Genomic DNA, 20,745 nt, shown 5'->3' on the forward strand with positions numbered 1-20,745 from the left:
TCAAATGTGATCTCAGTGAAACTCTGACCACCCTTTATAAAATTACAGTCCTTCCAGCTCCACTTCCCAATCCCTTTTACCTTGTTTTATTCTTTTCTATTTTCCCATTGCACATATTGTCTAATAATATACCATATGATTTTTTGTTTGTTTCCTCACTATAATGTGAGCACCAAGAGAAGAAGGATTTTTTGAGAGGAGGGGGTCTATTTTGTTCACTGATAATCCCAAATGCCTAGAACAGTCCCTGCACATACTAGATGCTCAATAAATATTTGTTGACTGAATGAATACATTAATGGAATCAGACATCTAATGCCCACCTTCTAGTGGGGCTGCACTTAAACCATATAAGACAAAAAGGGATTTTGCCATCTTGTTCTAAAACTCTCCAGGGTCTAGACTCTGCACGTTACTTAATGATCAGAGTCCAGGTTACCATCACTCTCTACTTAAATGTAATCTTCAGTTTATTTCTGGTAATATTTATTTTTTTATTTTTATTTTTATTTTTTTTTGCGGTACACGGGCCTCTCACCGCCGCGGCCCCTCCCGCCGCCAAGCACAGGCTCCGGACACGCAGGCCCAGCGGCCCCGCGGCACGTGGTACCCTCCCGGACCGGGGCACGAACCCGTGTCCCCCGCATCAGCAGGCGGACTCCCAACCACTGCGCCACCAGGGAAGCCCTCCGGTAATATTTAAATAAAGTAAACATGCCAATGATCAATGACTGAAGAAGACTATTTCTATATATTTCTAGCCTGTTTCTCAAAAGTTATTGTGGACTTCCCTGGTGGTGCAGTAGTTAAGAATCCATCTGCCAATACAGGGGACACAGGTTCAAGCCCTGGTCTGGGAAGATCCCACATGCCGCGGAGCAACTAAGCCTGTGCACCACGACTACTGAGCCTGCACTCTAGAGCCTGCGAGCCACAACTACCGAGCCCGCGTGCCTCAGATACTGAAGCCCGCACGCCTGGAGCCTGTGCTCTGCAACAAGAGAAGCCACCGCAATGAGAAGCCCGCGCACTGCAACGAAGAGTAGCCCCCACTCACCACAACTAGAGAAAGCCCACGCGCAGCAACGAAGACCCAACACAGCCAAAAATAAATAAACTAAATTAATTTTAAAAAAAGGTTATCGTGAGCTTTTTGCTTCAATTGGCTCCTCTCTCCTACCTCCACCTGTGAATCTGTCCTCATCTCTTATCTTTTTACTCTCTCCACTCTGTGGTCTCATCCACAATTTCATCTTTTCACTTTATGAAGGTGATTTCCAAATTTATATCACTTGAGTCCTAACCTCTTTTCACAGCTCTCACTCTGTATTTCCTGGGCCTACTTACATGATTCCATTTGCATGTCTCATTGGTATGTAAAAGTAAACAGGTCTGAAACCAAATACCTTGTCCTCCCTTTGAGACTGGCTTCTCCTGACTTTCTACTTCCATTTGGTCAATCAATGCCTCCCAGTCCCTAGGCTCAAATCCTGGCACACTCTGACTCATCTCCCTAAATGGGCCCCACCCTCACCTTTATACCTAAGCTAGTCTGTTGCCAAATCCTTCCCTCTTTCTTGAATCTGTTCTCATCATTTCCACCGCTCATATCACACTCCTAACTTTGCTCTCAACTCTAACCCATTTTAGAATTAGACAATCAAGCTAGTTTTCCTAAAGTGCAATCCTGATTTTGTCACTCCCTTGCTCAGAAACCTTCAATAGCTCCCCACTGCCTACTTTAATAAAGTACAAATTCCTTACCCTAGTATTCAAGACCCTCCAAAAATGGTTCCTAACTTTCTCTGTTAATCTGTGTCCCACTACTTCCTAACATGAACCCTGTTCTAAAATCAACCCACATGTTCAACTCCCAACATACTATGTACTTTCTTGTCTCTGTGCCTTTGCCTGTACTTTTCCAAATACTAGACATTCTCCCTGCTCCTTCTATTAAAAAAAATTTGTTTTAATATGTCAGTGGTAAAAAATTCATTTCCCTCCCTGGCAAGTCCCATCCCTATTAAGTTTTTTGAAATTCCAGTAATGTTCTAACCATTTTCAGGCATGCACACAAATATACATACATTTATAACCATATATAATAAAATCATTCCATATATGTATGCTTTTCTGCAATTTGCCTTCTTTTCAGTGAAAGTTGGTGCCTTTTTCTAACCAGCATGTATAGATTAAGCACATTCTTTTTAACAGTTGCACAGTGTTCTATTGAATGGATTATACCATAATTTATATAATAAGTTCCCTATAGATGAACATATAAATTTCAGGGTTTGTTGTTGTTGTTGTTTGTTTGTTTTCTAAATCAGTGCTGCAGTGAATGTACATTTTTCTTTCCATACATGCATAGGTCTGTATGACAAATTCCCATCAGTAGCATTACTTGGCCAGAGATTATGTACATTTTACATTTTAATAACTGCTAAATTGGCCTCCTAGAAGTTTGTATCAATTATACTTTTACCAAGAAGTGAGTTTGGGTGTGTATTTCTCTAACTCTTGGCTAACCAAAAGTTGTTAAACTGTTTCATCTTTGCCAGTTTGATGGATTAAAAAAAATTTGTTTTATTACTTTCACCCATCCCCTCTCCATTTCTTAGTCTCTTGGCTACATATGATTTAAATCCCAGATTAAAAATCCATCCCCCTAAAAAAAAAAAAATCCCCTTCCCAGATCCTCCTCCATCTAATTTCTCCCTTCAGTTAAACATCTACAGCTTTTCTTTTATATTGTTCTCATATTGCTTTGAATTTTAGTGACTAGTCTATATGTTTTATTCTTCTGACCACTGTAGTTTGCAGATTCCTTGGAAATTAGGACCAATGTTTCATAGAAACATTGGATGTAGAGCTAAACAAGAATTTTCGGACCAAATTAACCAAGCCCCTCATTTTTATAAACAACAAGATTTATCAAGCCTTTGAAGAATGCACTACTGTTCAAAGCCCATTCCTAGAAATTCAATTAGTTATATTAAATCCTCACACTAAGTTTATAAGGGAAACATCATTATCCCGTCTTACAGATGAGGAAACTAAGCTCCAGATTATTTACTAAGAAGAGTGCTTTACTCAGAGCAGGTCTAAGACCAGAATCCAGCGTCCCGGCTCCATTCACCCTCCTTCCACTATAATCCAGCAGCCTCTCTGGTTTTCCTCACGCACTTAGCTGCGCAATCAATATTTGGTGAATGAAATGACTCATAAAAAATTGCCAAGTGTTGACAGTAGTTTAAATATCTGTAATTAAATAAAGCAAACCTGCTGACAGCCGGAGATGCCCAACTCTCCACAGACCTTTCGCGCTTCTTTTCGGGGTTTTCTGCATCTTTCGCTCCGGCGACCCTCTCCCCACCGGACCAAGCAGCGCCGGGTTCCAAGGGAAACACGGCTGCGCGTGGCCCCTTTAAGGCTGAGGGCGGCGCGTGCCCATAGTTCTTTCAAATGGACCAATAAGAAGGGCGATGGGCGGTCCGCCGAGGACCAATAAACAACGAGGACACTGCGGGGTGTGCGGCGGCCCAAGCGGTTTCAAACGGCTTAGAGCAGACCCTCGGTTCTGACCCAGCGGAGGTGAGTGGCCCACCCGCCTAGGCCCTTGAGTTCACGAGTCGCACGCGCGTAGCGGCCCTGAACCCCGGGCGGGGAGCCTCCGCGGACGCGCGCCTCCCTCGCCCCACGAACCCGGCGGGTCTGAGGCGGCGAAGCGGGGCGGAGGCCGTGGGACTCGCGGCTGGGAGGGCGAGGGGCGTGGGCGCTTGTGTGAGGCGGAGGCCGGGGCTGGGATCTGGGTGACCAGAGCGTGCCGCGACGGGGTTCGGGCGGTAGCGTCCTGGGGACGCGTGCGGCGCAGGGCCGTGCCTGGCGGCTCAGGGTGTTTGGGTACTGGGGCGGGGGCCTGCGAGCCGGCCCGGCTACGGCGCCCCTCGCATAATTGTCAAATGAATGAATGAGTAAGAGCCTCCGAGGGCTGTGGTGGTCGTGAAGGGCCTGGTCGCCTCAGAGCGTGACAAGGACAGTGGTACCGGGGCCTGCCCGCGCACCTGGCTCCCCACCGGCTTGCTGCGATTTAAACGATTCGGATCATACCGCTCCGCCCTTCCGCCTGGTTTTCTCTCTCAGAAGGTGTCAGTAGAGTTAAGGTATCTTTCCAGCTCTGAAGATTTGGGGGACCAATACAATAGCCAGCAGTGTAGGTGAAGCAGGCCTTGCTACTTTAGGGTGAGGGCTTGGTAAACTAGATTCTTGCTTTTTAGCTCTTACCACTCCGGCGGTTGAGATAGCTACCCTGCAATGGTGGTAATTGTCGGGCTGGATTTAAATGCATGCGTTTTGTTTCTGGGAGAGAAAACGGTGAAAGTCGTGTTGCCAGAGTGGCTGCTGTGTGTTAGAAAATATATTCGTGTTGATGAATCTTAACAATGAGTTTTTCATTCAGCATCAATAGAGGATGAAGAGGTTTTTGCAGAACTTGCCCCAAATTTATGCATGGCTCCAGTTTAATTCTTAGGGGAATCAAGGCTTCAAATCGTGGCCCAGAAATGCTCCCTGTCTTATTTTATGCATAATTATAGTAATTGAAAACTCATTTTGAGAGAGGTGAACTCCTCCTATCTCCATTTTTATCACCCTGAAAAGTCCTTCTTTGACCTAAAGAGCTGATAAATTAAGCTAACAATCTTTTGAAACTTTTAAGAAATCATAAAAGATTTGGACTTAAGTGACTGGATAAAATGTAATGTTGTTTTTATAAAATGATATAGAGAAAGGTGAAATCAATATATTTTGCCAGCATAAATTAAACCTAGTTGGTAAACTCATGAGAAAAAAATTTTACACAAGTTTTTAAAGTTTGTTCACTCAGGCAATGGCAAGCAAAGATACTCCTTAACAATATACTATATAACGTGTTACTTTAAAAATTTTAACAGACAGCTTAATTTTAGCAGCAGAGTTTTAACTGCAATAAATTTGAGTACATTAGTATTTTGAACACTGTCCTAGGTTTTGGGGAGGCAATTAAAAATAATAAACATTTAACAGTGTCTTAGGTTATTGTTAAAAATCTTGATGAGGAACGAAAACTTTTCTTCATATTGGAGCAAAGCCATACTCTTTTATGCTCCTTTGACTTAATAGAGTCTCATTCATTCATTCAACAAATATTGAGATTGATGCCTACCGTGTGTTAAACATTGTTCTAGATTCTGGGAATACACTAGTGAACCAGAAAAAGACAAAGCCCCTGACCTAAGGGAGTTTGACAGTTTTATCTCTCAAACAATTTGCTGTAGCAAATTGTAGTTTCTATATAATCCCTCTGGCTAGCTCTAGTCCTTGAACAAAATAAATGCTCAAATACTTTTACCAGCATTAGTTAACATTTATTGAATATTCACTAGGTGCCACGTTTTATCTTCTTTTATTCTCACAACTTTTTACAGATGAGGAAACTGAGTCTTAGAAAGGTTACGCAGCTTGCTCAAAATCATACAACTGATAGAACCTCAGTTTGAACCCAAATTAGTGTGTCTTCAGGGCCTTTGCTCGTAACCTCTGGTTGTTTTATGTGAAGTAATGAGATCTGTTAGGGAGAATTCAGGATCATTTTCTGGGTAGAATCTCCCCTCACCCCCTCCTTTTTTAAACTTCTGTCACAGACATAATGAAATATGAACCATAGGCATGGTGGGTTTTAGAGGGAAGGTGGAGCAGTTCAAAATACAGTATTTACCATATGGGAGATGGACAGCTGTGACAGTGGGAGGGGGACTAAGTGGGGGCATAAAATTGAGATCTGGATCTCATTATGATTGATGGATTCCTGGTGATCAATGTTGGAGAGGTTTGAGATTTTTTTTTAATTTTAATTAATTTTAAATGCATATTACCTGTAGAGTTCAGAATATGTTACTTAGCTTTTTTCTGTCAGGGCAGTTGCCTTGACTGCTTGTTTATCTCAAACACATTAAACTTATTCTTTTTTTAAATTAATTAATTTTATTTATTTTTGGCTGTGTTAGGTCTTCGTTGCTGCGCGTGGGCTTTCTCTATTTGTGGTGAACGGGGGGCTACTCTTCGTTGCGGTGTGCGGGCTTCTCATGGCGGTGGCTTCTCTCGTTGTGGAGTACCGGCTCTAGGCATGCAGGCTTCAGTAGTTGTGGCACGTGGGCTCAGTAGTTGTGGCTTGCAGGCTCAGTAGTTGTGGTGCACAGGCTTAGTTGCTCCGTAGCATGTGGGATCTTCCCGGAGTAGGGCTCGAAGCTGTGTACTGTGCATTGGCAGGCAGACTCCCAACCACTGCGCCACCAGGGAAGTCCTAAACTTAATTTCGTTTTGGCCTTTGTGTTTGTTCTCTCTGCCTGGGACTTCCCACCTGCTCTACCCCTACCTCAAGCCTGTCTTTGTATATAGGCTTCACTCAGTTTGCAACTCAAAGGTCATCTCCTTAAAGAGGCGTTTTCTAAGCTCCAATTAGAGTAGCCCTCTTGGTCATGTTTACCTCACTTTCTTTTTTTTTTTTTTTTAAACTTCATAGCGTTTATTGCTATATGATGGGCCATTTATTGTTTGCTTGTATATTGTCTGATTTCCTCACAGAAATGAAAGCAGAGCAGGGGAGCATAGGTTTTTGGGGGTTTTTTTTTCATCTGTGAGGTTACCTCAATGACTCAAGCAGTGCTTGGGTCAAATAAGGTGGTCAGAAAATATTTGCTGAACAAAGTTGGCCAAAACTGGCATAGTTTTCTCCATGTAATGAAGTGATAAAGACAATATATAACTAACCAGTTGGCTGTGTTACAGTGTCTTTGGATGTGAGCAATATCTTAGCAGATTAATTTGGAAAGTCTTCAACTAAGAATCATGGAAAAACGATAGCTTTTTGTTTGTGTTGACTGGCAGAGAAGGCAGATCTGGCTTCCTCCTCCCACTTTTTTCCCCCCTATTTTTAAAAACTTTCAAATCTGTAGAAGTTTTTAGGGGTACTGGTCAGGTATAGTGGAATGTTCCTGTATTGGAATTTATCTGATGTTTTTCTCATGATTAGACTGGGGTTATGAGTTTTCGGGTGGAAGATCACAGAGAGAATGCCATATTCATCACATCAACATGATTTGTGACTGTTGATATTGATTTGATCATATGGCTGAAGTAGTGTTTGTCAGGTTTCTTTACTCTTTTCATACTGTGCTCTTTGGAAGGAAGTAATTATGTACAGCTCACTTACGGAGAGAGGAGTTGTGCTCCCTGTACTTGGGGTGGAATATCTACATAATTTATTTGAATTTCTTCTGCATGGGACATTTGTCTCTCTCTCCCCATTTATTAATTTAATTAGTCAAACATTTATATCAGTATGAACTGAAGGATATATTATACTTTGAGTTATAGTCCAGTACTACTTTATTTTGTTGCTGAAATTGTTACACCTTTATCCATTGAGAGTTCTTTCTGTTGACTCCTGTGCCCCTTTAACATTCCCACATCTGTGTGCGTGTGTGTGTGTGTGTGTGTGTGTGTGTGTGCGCGCGCGTGCTGTTTTTATTTAGTTATATTTGAGCACTTCCCTACTTTCTGGCACTATAAGGTGCTCTAGGCTCATCTTGTATATTTTGTGTCACAGTTCTAGAATTAGCCATTTCTCCAAGAAGCCCTGGCACCTTTTACTGGAGAATGGTAATAAAAACCAAGATCTGGGCAGTAAGTGTTCTCATTGCTACTGGGGTGTCATTTTTTGGGGGCCCTCTCAGCTAACAGAACAAAAAAATATAGATGTATGTGCTAACTGGTGTATATAGACATATCTATAGATATTTCTATATGTCACCATCTGTATCTATGTTAAGTTAAATATGAGTTCTTACTGATATCTCCAAGTCTAATCCATTACCATACAGATCATTCTAGCCTCCTCCCCCTTGTTGATCTGAATTTCCACTTCAGCAGTGAGAAACTTGGCTTCCATCATCCATTTACTTAATTGTTCAGTTCCAGTATGCATGTATAGCAATATCTGAATCGTTAATTCACACTCCCATAGGAAACTTTATTAACTAGAAGTACAGTGCTTATATGCAGTTCCTTTTGCCTTTAGTTTTCAGACTCCATTCATTTCTGAAGTTACCTAGGTCAGTTCTTTTTCCCCACCCACTTCAGTGAGGTGGTTTCACACATTTGTAAGATAGTTAGATTCTCTTGTCACAAGTCTGCATTCTTTTATGGGATCCCCAGTCTCCTAAATGACTTTTTTAAATTAGCATGCATTAAAGTTTACTCTTTATGTTGTAAACTTCTGTAGGTTTTGACATTCATAATGTTATTTATCCACCATTACAGTATCGTAAAGAATAGTTTCACTGCCCTAAAAATCTCCTGTAATTCACCTATTCATTCTTTTCTCCCTTGCCCACCCCCTTGCAACCACTGATCTTTTTACTGTCTCTATAGTTTTTTCCTCTTCCAGAATGTAATATAATTGGATCATACACTATGTACCCTTTTCAGACTGGCTTCTTTCACTTAGGAGTATCTATGTAAGGTTCTTCCATGTCTTTTCTTGGCTTGATAGCTCATTTCTTTTTTATTGCTGAATAAGATTTCATTGTATGGATGTACCACAGTTTGTTTATCCATTCACCTAATTGAAGGATATGTAGGTCATTTCTAGTTTTTGACAATTACGAACAAAGCTGCTATAAACATTTTTGTGTGTGTGGACATAAATTTTTAGTTCTACTGGGTAAATACCTACAAGTGTGATTGCTGGATCATGTGGTGAGACAATGTTCAGCTTTGTAAGGAACTGCCAAACTCTCTTCAAAAGTGGCTGTACCATTTTGTATTTCCACCAGCAGTGAATGAGGGTTCTTTTTGCTTCACATCTTGTCAGCATTTAGTTTCATCAGTTTTTTTTGGATTTTAGCCATTCTAGTAGGTGTGAGGTATCCCACTTTTCGTTTTTTTTAAGAGAGATTTCCTGAATCTTTTTCAGAAATCTGACTTTTTTTCAGCTAGGTTATTTAGAAAGCTTCTGAGACTTAGGGTTTTTTTTTTTTTTAAGAATTTATTTATTATTTATTTTTGGCTGTGTTGGGTCTTCATTGCTACACGCGGGCTTTCTCTAGTGGCGGCGAGCGGGGGCTCCTCTTCGTTGCAGTGCGCAGGCTTCTCATCGCCGTGGATTCTCTTGTCGCGTAGCACAGGCTCTAGGCACGCGGGCTTTAGTAGTTGTGGCATGCGGGCTCAGTAGTTGTGGCTCATGGGCTCTAGAGTGCTGGCTCAGTAGTTGTGGTGCACGGGCTTAGTTGCTCTGTGGCATGTGAGATCTTCCCAGACCAGGGCTCGAACCCGTGTCCCCTGCATTGGCAGGCAGATTCTTAACCACTGTGCCACCAGGGAAGCCCTCCCACTTTTTTTAAATTTTGTTTTTCAAGGCATGACTTTTTTGAAGATAAATAATAGGGGTTTGTTTTTTTTTTTGAGAGGAAACTTAAAAAATAACCTTTTTATTTTGTAATAATTTTCAATTTACAGAAAAGTTGCAAAGATACAGAATTCTATATACCTCTCACCCAGTGTCCTCTGTTGTTAACATCTTACATGATACATTTGTCAAAATGAAGAAACCAACATTGATGCATTAGTTTTAACTGAACTCCAGATTTTGTTGGGATAGCTGTAGTTTTCTATTTATATCACCTTTCTGTTTCAGGATCCAGTCCAGGGTAACCTGTTGCCTTTACTTGTCATCCCTCTGAGTCTCCTCTGGTCTTTGACAGTTTCTCAGTCTTTCCTTGTCTTCATGGTCTTGACAATTTTGAGTACTAGTCAGTTATTTTCTGGAATGTTCTTCCTTAGGGTGTGTCTGATTTTTTTTCATTATTAGACAAGGGTTATGTGTTTTTGGAAAGAATGTTACAGAATACTATCATTTCCTATCAGGAAATATGTGATATCCACATGACATCACTGATGATGTTAACCTTGAACACTTGGTTATGGCAGTGTTTGCCAGGTTAAGTAGTAGTACTTTTCCCTTTCTATACTTATTCTTTTTTTTTTTAAGTTTTGTTGTTGTTGTTTACTTATTTATTTTTGGTCACACCATGCAGCATGCAGGATCTTAGTTCCCCAGCCAGGAATCAAACCTGTGCCCCCTTCAGTGGAAGCACAGAGTCTTAACCGCTGGACCACCAGGGAAGTCCCTATGCCTGTTCTTTGGAGGTGAGTGACTGAGTCTAGCCCATCCTCAAAGTGGGTGGGGGGCTTAAATTCTACTTCCTGAAAGGAAGAGTATCTACATAGATTATTTGGAAATTTGTAATGAAGATTTGTCTGTTCTCTCCCATTTATTTTTCTGTTTAACCATTTATCTATATCAGTATGAATATCTGTTTTAAAAACTGATTCTTTGTTATTTATTTTTGCTCAAATTGTTGCAGCTTTCAGGTTGGCTCCTCCTGTGTTCCTTTGACATGCTCCTATCCTTTTTTTCTTTTTGAGCATTTCCTTTCTGTACAACAAGATGCTCCAGACCCATCTTATATTTTCCCTGTCCCAGCCCTAGAATCAGCTGTGGTTCCTATTATGGGACAGTGGTATTTAGAAGCCGAGATCTGGATATTAGGTGTGCTTATTGCTAGGGTGTCATTGTTCGTAGACCCTCTCAGGAAACAGAGGTAGGTATGTATGTATACTAAGTCATTTATATGCATATACATACAGTTGTTTTATATATTTCCATCTGTATTTACATTAAGCTAAACATGAATTCATACAGGTCTCACCAACTTTCAGAGGAAACTTATGTCCCAAACACATGTCCTCTTTGTGGTATGCTTTTTACTGAGGTCTAACTTCTCTCCCAATAACTCTTTTTGTTTAATTTTTAATAAATTTATTTATTTTTGGCTGCGTTGGATCTTTATTGCTGCGTGTGGGCTTTCTCTAGTTGCAGCAAGCAGGAGCTACTCTTCGTTGCGGTGTGTGGGCTTCTCACTGCGGTGGCTTCTCTTGTTGTGGAGCACGGGCTCTAGGCATACGGGCTTCAGTAGTTGTGGCTCGCGGGCTCTAGAGCGCAGACTTAGTAGTTGTGGCACACGGGCTCAGTTGCTCCGCAGCATGTGGGGTCTTCCTGGATCAGGGCTTGAACCCGTGTCCCCTTCACTGGCAGGCGGATTCTTAACCACTGCGCCACCAGTGAAGTCCCCCATAACTCTTTTTAAGTACCACAGAAAACATTGTTTTCCCTTACTTGGTAACAGCAATTGTTTATTCCTAGAATATGATCTTTGTTCAGAGATGCATTCAAAGTAAATTCTGACTCAGTTGGAATGGCCAGACATTTTTGGCATAGATACGATGTCAGATATGCCTTGGTGACCTCCTGTCTCTTCAGACATAATTTTTATTATTTTATGAAGAGATTAGAAACTTAATTCTTTGATATCTTGATTATATTTCTTAGAGGTTATTTTTAAATTTTTTTAAAATAAATTTATTTATTTATTTATTTTTGGCTGCACTGGGTCTTCGTTGCTGCACGCAGGTTTTCTCTAGTTGCGGCAAGCGGGGGCTCCTCCTTGCGGTACGCGGGCTTCTCATTGTGATGGCTTCTCTTGTTGCAGAGCACGGGCTCTAGGTGCATGGGCTTCAGTAGTTGTGACACACGGGCTCAGTAGTTGTGGCTCGCGGGCTCTAGAGCTCAGGCTCAGTAGTTGTGGCACACAGGCTTAATTGCTCTGTGGCATGTGGGGGTCTTCCCGGACCAGGGATTGAACCCGTGTCCCCTGCATTGGCTCATGGGCCCAGCCGCTCCGCGGCATGTGGGATCTTCCCAGACCAGGGCACGAACCCACCTCCCCTGCATCAGCAGGCGGACTCTCAACCACTGCGCCACCAGGGAAGCCCCTGGCAGGCAATTCTTAACCACTGTGCCACCAGGGAAGTCCCTTAGAGGTTATTAATTAAAGCGACTTACATTCTTTCTATAAAGATGAGAAAAAAGTTGAGTAGTCTCAAGTATTTCTTGAAATAAAATTCATTCATTTAATGCAGTTGTCTTTTTTCTTTTTTCAAGCATAAGGCTTAAAAGTAGTGTTTTATTTATCTGCAAGTTAAATACCAGGAAATAAACCAAAAAAGTATTTTCTGCAGTCTAAATTTTATTGACTTCCTTCAAGTAGATCCTACTCCCTCTTTATGCACAGTTTCACTCTGCTTGGTTTTCTTTCTTTCTCTTTCTTTCTTTCTTTCTTTCCCTCTCTCTCTCTGTCTCTTTCTCTCTTTCTTTCTCTTTCCTTCCTTCCTTCTTTCCTTCCTTCCTTCCTTCCTTCCTTCCTTCCTTCCTTCCTTCCTCCTTCCTTCCTTCCTTCCTTCCTTCCTTTCATTTTTGGCTGCATTGGGTCTTCGTTGCTGTGCGCAGGCTTTCTCTGGTTGCGGCATGTGGAATTCTCATTGTGGTGGCTTCTCTTGTTGCGGAGCACAGGCTCTAGGCTCGCGGGCTTCAGTAGTTGCAGCACGCAGGCTCATTAGTTGTGGCGCATGGGCTTAGTTGCTCCGCAGCACGTGGGATCTTCCTGGACCAGGGCTTGAACCCATGTCCCCTGCATTGGCAGGCGGATTCTTAACCACTGTGCAACCAGGGAAGTCCCCCTGCTTGGGTCTTTAAATCAAGAGCTAAAATTAGGCAGCACTGCTCTAAGCTAAAGTGTTAGTTTGATCACAAAGTTTGAGGAAGGAAAGCTACAGAACGTAAAACATTAAAATTCAAAAAAGCCATATTGGAACCATTTGGTTTTGATGCAAGAGTCCCTCATACCTCTTTGGCAGTACATCTTGAGGGTTTTGCTACATTGATTGCTCAAATGGATTATCCTGAAAAGTTTAAATAATAATCAGTCTACTTTGTTTAAGAAGACTGGGAGGCTTATGTATTTTCTTAGATTTATTTTACATGGAAAAAAGTTACATAAAATAATTGATGTTGGGACTTCCCTGGTGGCGCAGTGGTTTAGAGCCCGCCTGTCGATGCAGGGAATGCAGTTTCGTGCCCCGGTCTGGGAAGATCCCATATGGCGTGGAGCGGCTGGGCCCGTGAGCCATGGCCGCTGAGCCTGCGCATCCGGAGCCTGTGCTCCGCAACGGGAGAGGCCACAACAGTGAGAGGCCTGCATATCGCAAAAAATAATAATAATAATAATAATTGGTGTTTCAGGGGTAAACCTCTGATACCTGGCAAACTTGGCTGTCTAGAACATCTCTTTCTCTTAATTTGTTTTGCTGTTTTACTTCTTTTATGTATTTTTTTGCAGTGTCTTTTTTTAAATCATTTCATGTCCTTATTCACTTAAAATATGAAGTCTCTCATTTTTAGATTTTAGGAATTTTTTTCAGTACTCTAATTACACACTTTTCTTCTGGTCCTTTTTCTTATGTGATACATTCCTTTTAAAAAAGAAAGTCTCATGAAAAACGCCTAGTCTAGAACTAGCATGAGTTCTTCATTTGGGAGTAAAGACCAGATCCCATATCAGAAATCTCTGGGCAGTAAGGGAAAACAGTTTTTTTATGCTTTAGAGGACTGCCCACTTATTTTGAGCTATGTTTAATATGGGGGATTCCTCCAAACAAAATATGGACAGTCCCCTTGAGTATTATAAAATGACATTTACTTGTTTAACTAGTAGTAAATTTGCTTTCTATAGGATAAAAAGGAATAGATTGCTTATACACCCAATGAAATGGTTTGTTTTAGATCAGAGGAGACTTGCCTTACTTGGTCCCAAGAGCTCTAAGCTAACTTAGGCCTTTCTTGAACCAGAGGACTGAAATGTGGGTTTGGTTAAGTCTGAAGTCTTTCTAAAATCTCTAGATAACTCTGGGATGATGCTTATAAAAATAACACAAGGATAGCCACTGTTTCTTGAGTGCTTGATGTTTCCGTGCCATCTGTTAGTACTACTTCCTTGCATAAAGTCACTGGCTTTGTATGATCTGGCCCTTTTCAGTCTGCCCTTTCTCTCAACTCCTGTTTTGGCCACATGAGTTGCAGTTCTGTTCTTTATCTTGCCTAGCTCTTTCAGGCTTTTCACACACATGCCTGAAACAATCTCTTATTAAATCTAGTCATTATGCCTATGCCTGGCTAATCCATATTAATTTCCTTTAGTTCTCAGCCTTTTAAATATCACTTTCTCAAGGAGACCTTCCCTGACCCTCCAGTCCAGGTTAAGTACCTCTGTTACACCCTCATAGTATTGCCCCTGGGCTACTGTATTTCACTTCCCATACTCAGTAAGTAGATAAGTGCCTAATACAGAATAGTGTCAGATCATGAGATGCTACTCTGTATTAGGTACTTAGCTACATACTAAGTGTACCTGTGGGACAGGGGGATAATATGGGTATTTGCGGGGATTCTTAACAGGTATAAAGCAGAAATCTCATTTTCACTTCAACAGTTCACCATTACAGTTAGTTGAATCACCTTAGGCAAGTTAGTTAACCTCTATGTCTCAGTTTTCTTGTCTGTAAAATGGGGCTAATATCAATCTCAGAGTTATGAGAATTAAATGAGTTAGTATATGTGAAGTGCTTAGAATAGTGCCTGGCACATAATGAATGCTCCAGAAGTGTGTATTAAATAAGGAACCACATGAAGATGGTACTGTTACGACGGATAATGAAACTGAGGCTCAGCTAGTGTGTGACAAAGCAAGCTTTAGAACTCAGATCTAACTCCAGCGCCCAACACGACAATTTAGATTGAATTTAATTTTGACTAGAGTGCTCTGTAATAAGATTTATTACAAGCAACTGTTCTGCCATGACTTTACCAAATGATTCTAAAATTAAAATTTCCCTCTTTTAATGGATTTTATAATCAAAAAATAGGTACTAAAAAAAGTGACAAAAATCTTATAAATTTTTTGAAATCTATTACTTAATAATTTTTCACTTTGAAAGTGGGTTTACTTTAGAATTCCATTAAATATATCATGTTTCCCTTTCACATTTGAAATACGCATTCAACATACAATATTTTATTTATAAACTCAAAGAACACATTTATTGTATATTTAAGACTTCTATGATTTGATGAAATTGTGCTATTTTAGGAATTATGTGTTAGAGGACGAAGCACTCTGCTGGATGCTGGGGTAATAAATAAGATTCAGGGGGCTTCCCTGGTGGTTCAGTGGTGAAGAAGCCTCCTGCCAATGCAGGGGACACGGGTTCGAGCCCTGGTCTGGGAAGATCTCACATGCCATGGAGCAACTAAGCCCATGCGCCACAACTACTGAGCTTGCGCTCTAGAGCCCACGAGCCACAGCTGCTGAGCCCACATGCCACAACTACTGAAGCCCGTGTGCCTAGAGCCCATGCTCCACAATGAAGAGTAGGCCCCTGCTCGCCACAACTAGGGAAAGTCCGTGTGTAGTGACGAAGACAAAATGCAGCCAAAAATAAAAAAATAAATTTATTTAAAGAAAAAAAAGATTCACATCTTTCTTTCAAAGGAGATATGGTGTCCAAAAAATGTTAAGGGGAAGAATTGAGGCTTATGGGATGAGTATAGACAGATCCATCCTCAAGGTGCCAGGCTGGAATTACAAAGTTTTAGAGCTTTTAAAAGCATTATGATAGAAAATATTGAAACTTGTTGTTTAAAAAAGAAAAAAGAGGGCTTCCCTGGTGGCGCAGTGGTTGAGAGTCCGCCTGCCGATGCAGGGGACACAGGTTCGTGGCTAGGCCCGTGAGCCATGGCCACTGAGCCTGCGTGTCCGGAGTCTGTGCCCTGCAACGGGAGAGGCCACAACAGTGAGAGGCCCGCGTACCGCAAAAAAAAAAAAAGAAAAAAGACATGGCTAGGTATTAAAGTGAGAAGTAAAAATTCTTTAGCGAGTCCCTTTAGCTACTCTTTTAAAGTGGTCATAGTTAAGTTTTCTATGGATCCATCCAGAAAAGTTTTATGTGCTTTCAAACATGTACAATGTTGTATTAGTTTTCTATGACCGCTGAAACAAATGACCACAAATTTGGTGGCTTAAAACAACAGTAATTTATTCTCTCACATTTCTGGAGTCCAGAGCCCAAAATTTAGGGTGAGGAGGAGTTTAGGATTAAAATATACACACTACTGTATATATAAAAGAGATAACCAACAAGGACCTACTGCACAGGGAACTACACTCAGTATCTTGTAATAACCTATAATGGAAAAGAATCTTAAAATCCACACATATGTGTGTGTGTGCGTGTGTGTGTGTGTGTATGTATGTATATCTGAATCACTTTGCTGCACGCCTGAAACTACCACAACACTGTAAATCAACAATATTTCAATAAGAATTTTTTAAAAAAATTAGGGTGAGTCTTACTGGAGGCTAATATTGAGGCAAAGCCATACTTCTCCAGAGGCCCTGGGGAAGCACTGCTTCCTTGCCTCTTCAGCTTCTGGCGTCTCTTGGTATCCCTTGGCTTGTGTTGCATCACTCCAGCCTCTTCTGATCTTGCTCTTCTCCATCTTCACATCGCCTTCTTGTCTGTGTGTGTCAGATTTCCCTCTGTTACCCTCTCATAAGGGTACATGTGATTGCATTCAGGCTCACCCAGATAATCCAGGATGATCTCCCCATCTCAATATCCTTAATTTAATCACATCTGCAAAGACCCTTTTTCCACATAAAACATTTAAAGTTTTCAGGGATTACAGCCCAATATCTTTGGGGGTCATTATCAGCCTACCACCAGTGTGTATGACCCTCTTTTTTATTTTTACTAAACACAAAAAAAGGAATTAGACTTCATAGGCTATCTCCAAATTTCTTTTTAAAACTTAATAATAGATTTCTTCCGCATCAGTATTTAAATATCTTCTTTAGTCTTCTTTGTCTTTTTTTTTCTTTAAATACCTATAGAGCATTTTATTGAATAGACAGGTATCTCACTTTTTTTTTAATTGCAGCTTAAAAAAAAAGCATGTAACAAAATAATTACCATCGTAATCATTTTAAATTAACTACATTCACATTGTGGTGAAACACATCTCAAAACCTTTTTCATCTTGCAAATCTGATACACTGTACCCATTAAACAACTTTCCTTTTCCTCCTTCCCCCAGCCGCTAATAACCACCATTCTACTTTCTGTTGCTAATTTAATAGTTTGGATACCTCATGTAAGTGGAATCATATAATATTTGTCTTTTTGTGACTTGCTTATTTCACTTAGCATGATATCCTCAAAGTTTATCCATATTGTAGCATGTAACCGGATTTCCTTCCTTTTTAAGACTACTATTCCATTGTATGTATTTACCACATTTTGCTTATCCATTCATTCATTCTTCTGTGGACATTTGGGTTGCTTCTACTACTTTGAACATGGATGTACAAATCTGAGCCCCAGCTTTCAATTCTTTTGGATATATATATACACACACTCATACATACACTTAGAAGTGGAATTGCTGGATCATATGGTAATATGGTATTCTATTTTTACTTTTTTTGAGGTTACTCCATACTGTTTTTGAGGTTACTCCATACTGTTTTCCATAGCAGTTGCACCATTTTACAATCCCACCAACAGTGTACAAGTGTTGCAGTTTCTCTACATTCTTGCCAACGTTTGTTATTTTCTGTTTTTTTTTTAAATTGGTTTGTTTATTTGATAGTAACCATTCTAATGGGTGTGAGGGATATCTCATTGTGGTTTTGACTTGCTTTTCTCTCATGATTAGTGATGTTGAGCATCTTTTCCTATGATCGTTGGCCATTTGTATATCATCTTTGTAGAAACGTCTATTCAAGTCTTTTGCCCATTTTTAATTGGGTTATTTGGAGTTTTGTTGTTTTGGGAGTTCTTTTTTTTAACATCTTTATTGGAGTATAATTGTTTTACATGTTGTGTTAGTTTCTGCTGTATAACAAAGTGAATCAACTATATGCATACGTATATCCCCATATCCCCTCCCTCTTGTGTCTCCCTCCCACTCTCCTTATCCCACCCCTCTAGGTGGTCGCAAAACACCGAGCTGATCTCCCTGTGCCATGCAGCTGCTTCCCTCTAGCTATCTATTTTACATTTGGTAGTGTGTATATGTCAGTGCTACGCTCTCACTTTGTCCCAGCTTACCCTTCCCCCTCCCCATGTCCTCAAGTCCGTTCTCTACGTTTGTGTCTTTATTCCTGTCCTGCCCCTAGGTTCATCAGACCATTTTTCTTTTACGATTCTATATATATGTGTTAGCATACGGTATTTGTTTTTCTCTTTCTGACTTAACTTCACTCTGTATGATGGACTCTAGGTCCATCCACCTCACTACAAATAACAATTTAGTTTCTTTTTATGGCTGAGTAATATTCCATTGTATATATGTGCCACGTCTCCCCCCCCCAATTTATTTATTTATTTTTGGCTGTGTTGGGTCTTCGTTTCTGTGCGTGGGCTTTCTCCAGTTGCGGTGAGCGGGGGCCGCTCTTCATCGCAGTGCGCGGGCCAATCTTCATCATGGTGCGTGGGCCTTTCACTGTCAGCCTCTCCCATTGTGGAGCACAGGCTCCAGACGTGGAGGCTCAGTAGTTGTGGCTCACGGGCTTAGTTGCTCCACGGCATGTGGGATCTTCCCAGACCAGGGCTCGAACCCGTGTCCCCTGCATTGGCAGGCAGATTCTTAACCACTGCGCCACCAGGGAAGCCCTGCCACATCTTCTTTATCCATTCATCTGTCGATGGACACTTAGGTTGCTTCCATGTTCTGGCTATTGTAAATAATGCTGCAGTGAACATTGTGGTACATGACTCTTTTTGAATTATGGGTTTCTCAGGGTATTTGCCCAGTAGTGGGTTTGCTGGGTCATATGGTAGTTCTATTTTTAGTTTTTTAAGGAACCTCCATACTGTTCTCTGTAGTGGCTGTATCAATTTACATTCCCACCAACAGTGTGGGAGGGTTCTGTTGTGGGAGTTCTTGATATTCTCTGGATATTAACCCCTTATCAGATAAATGATTTATAAATATTTTCTTCCCTTCTGTAGGTTATCTTTTCACTCTGTTTATTGTGTCCTTTGATACACAAAAGTTTTTAAGTTTGATATAGTCCCCATTGTCCTATTAATTTTTATGTATGGTGTAAGGTAAACGTCCAACTTCATTCTTTTGCATGTAGCTATCCAGTTTTTCCAGTCACCATTTGTTGAAGAGACCATCCTTTCCCATTTGAATGGTCTTGGCACCCTTGTCATAGATCATTTTACCCTAAACGCAAGGGATTATTTTTGGGTTCTCTATTCTGTTCCATTGGTCTGTTTGTCTTTATGCCACTACCACACTGTTTTGATCATTGTGACTTTTTAATGTGTTTTGGAATCAAGAAGAGAGCCCTGCAACATTTTTTTTTCAAAAGTGTTTTGACCATTCAGGGTCCTTTGAGATTCCATATGAATTTTAGGATTAATTTTTCTATTTCTACAAAAAAAATGCTGTTGGAATTTTGAGAGAGATTGTGTTGAATCTATAGATTATTTTCTGATATATGGAATCTTAATAATACTAAGTCTTCCAATCCATGGGTATGGGATGTCTTTTCATTTATTTGTGTCTTCTTTAATTTCTTTCAGCATTGTTCTGTAGTTTTCAGTGTACAAGTCTTTCATCTCCTTGGTTAGATTTATTCCCAAATATTTTGTTCTTTTCAATGCTATTGTAAGTGGAGTTGTTTAAACTAACACAACTTTGTAAATGAACTATACTCCAATAAAAAATTTTTTTAAGTTTATTTTAGTATATGTAAGTTATACCTCAGTAAACCTGACTTAAAAGTTCTTAGATTGGGGGACCTCTTCTCCCTCTGATCCTCAGTTAACACTACTTCTGACAGCTGAGAACACAGGTAACTAGGAGCAGTCGGGGGAGTGGGGGGACGCTGCTATACGTTTTCATTTTAGTTTTAAAAGGAATGTAACAGAAAAGGCAGACAGTATTTGTTGAGCGTTATGTATTTTATTTACCAAATACTTATGTATAGCAATTAATTCTAGGCACTTTACAAATATAATAAACTTAACTCATTTAATTCTCCTAATAACCCAATAAGGTGAAAAAATTCCTCATTTTACAAATAGAAAACAGAAGCACAGAGAGGTAGGAGTTGTCTAAAACCACACAGCTAATAAACGGCACAACCAGATTTGAACTAAGCATTCTGGCCCCAGAGTCCATGCTCTTAATCTCTAACTTGGCCTCTTTCCTTCACTGAATATGATCTAATAAGGAATTCCAGTTAATGCTTAAAACTTCTTTCCCCCTTGCTCTGGCTATGTGTACAATAAATATTTTTCTTATCTCTGCTTGATTTGTTGCAGGAAAAACATTACAATGAAGAAGGATTTTTTAAAAGCACAAGAAATGCTACCTTTCTAATATATGAATTATCATTTTCCCATGTTTTCTTCCATATATAATATTTGCTAAATCATTTCCTAAACAGTTTCAACTTTGCCCTGTTAAGGAGAATACTTCTATCTGGTAATTTGTTGAATTATGAAGGTTTTACATGTCCAGTTGAGTCTCTTCATGGTATAGTAAAGAAAAAGATACAGTAACCAAAATAAGATGGGCTGTGTTTGGGCTGTGATATTTGGTAAGATATCTAAGTATTACTTAGGAATATTTATATAAAATGTCTTTGCTTTGGGGCAAAAGATATAAATCTGATT

The 20,745-nt window shown here is 40.3% G+C and overlaps 1 protein-coding gene across 3 annotated transcripts in view; it reads left to right on the forward strand.

The window, feature by feature from the left end:
* Nucleotides 1-3,487: 3,487 nt before the first annotated feature.
* Nucleotides 3,488-20,745, forward strand: part of CKAP5 (cytoskeleton associated protein 5) — a 106,941-nt gene continuing 89,683 nt past the window's right edge. For 2 of the 3 annotated variants that reach the window (XM_067749161.1, XM_067749165.1), the window contains exon 1: nucleotides 3,488-3,594. The gene's annotated coding sequence lies outside the window, so the exon portion shown is untranslated. Of the gene's footprint in view, nucleotides 3,595-10,133; nucleotides 10,246-20,745 lie in introns of all 3 variants that reach the window. The other variant, XM_067749164.1, reaches the window with a different exon arrangement.

This window comes from Pseudorca crassidens, chromosome 9, assembly GCF_039906515.1.
Source record: "Pseudorca crassidens isolate mPseCra1 chromosome 9, mPseCra1.hap1, whole genome shotgun sequence".
In the NCBI taxonomy this organism is placed as follows: domain Eukaryota; kingdom Metazoa; phylum Chordata; class Mammalia; order Artiodactyla; family Delphinidae; genus Pseudorca; species Pseudorca crassidens.